The 1380-nt window shown below is 43.1% G+C and overlaps 1 pseudogene; it reads right to left on the minus strand.

The window, feature by feature from the left end:
- Positions 1 to 117: 117 nt before the first annotated feature.
- On the minus strand, positions 118 to 262 carry LOC115030235 (annotated as a pseudogene).
- Positions 263 to 1380: the final 1118 nt, after the last annotated feature.

Consider the following 1380-nt stretch of genomic DNA (forward strand, 5'->3'; position numbering starts at 1 on the left):
TATACCAGTACCATGCAGTTTTTATCACAATTGCTCTGTAGTACAGCTTTAGATCAGGCATGGTGATTCCACCAGAGGTTCTTTTATCCTTGAGAAGAGTTTTTGCTANCCTAGGTTTTTTGTTGTTCCTATACTGCAATTCTTTATTGCCAGTCAAATCCAGGACCCCCAGCGTCCAGGAATGTGGCCTTTTGGGAGTCAAATTGAATTGAGATAGCATTAGAGACTACACTTGATCTTAGCCAAAAGGCTGAGAAGCAATGAGATAGCATTAGAAACAATCCTTAACAGTTCAGTGTCTCTTTTCCAGAAATAGAAAGGCTCAATGGCATTTCTATTTGTTGCTGACCAAGGCCCATACATGTAGACAGTTATTAACAAAGAAATCAATGATACTTTCTACACTGTCCTGTGTTCTAACTTCCTGAGTCCCGCTAACTTTGCTGATTGGTGATGGTTATGGAGACAGCATCATCATTTTAGGACCATGAAATACCTGAAACAGCAGCTTCAGTCTGGGCTTTCGCTTGTAGGCAGAGTTTATTCGTGGAATGGTTAGTGTGCCTGGGTTAGGAGGAAACCCTGGGAAGATGTGCCGTTGCTCAAGGCTAAGTAGGGAGCTGAAAGACCTCAGAGGAGTAACCAAGGTGAACGGATTGCTTTAGAGACATGATTCAAGGATGCTGTGGGCTTTCTGAACACAGAAACAGGATACCAAGGCTCTTCTGCAGAAAGCAATTTATTATGTACTAGTATAGTCTGTGAGGGATATTTTCTTAAAGACAGAGCCCTGAATATAGTGAAGCAGAGCTTTTAATACATTACCTTCCTCTTTGTCTTCTGTACATGGTGGCTTACAATCTAATTGCATGCTTTAAGCTAATGGGCAGTGAATGTACAGGATAGGGAGGAGCTTACAGCAGAGTTGCTACACACAAAGGACAGACCATGTAGCTGGCTCCTAGTTTTCCCCCTTAGCTTTGGGTCCATCTACTACAATGCAATATTTATTCTGCCAATGAACTGATAAATGGTTCTTCTCTTTCCAGCAAATGGTTAAAATAAGCTGGTCACAACCCCAACTGGGTTGGAACCATCTATCTGCTTTGTTCTGAGTGCTGAGGCAGCTTCTGGTCACCCCCCCCCCAACACACACACAAGTTCCTATCACATAGAAAAACCTAGAACAAATGCTGTTGATGCTTTGTTCAACGCTGAGACCTTTAGAATCTTCCGGTCAAAAGTGTGGCTACTTCATTCCTCAGAATAGGGAACAAAACACCCATGGAAGGAGTTACAGAGACAAAGTTTGGATCTAAGACGAAAGGATGGACCATCCAGAGACTACCCCTCCCGGGGATCCATCCCATAATCAGCCAC

Source organism: Mus caroli, chromosome X (genome assembly GCF_900094665.2).
Source record: "Mus caroli chromosome X, CAROLI_EIJ_v1.1, whole genome shotgun sequence".
NCBI lineage: Eukaryota > Metazoa > Chordata > Mammalia > Rodentia > Muridae > Mus > Mus caroli.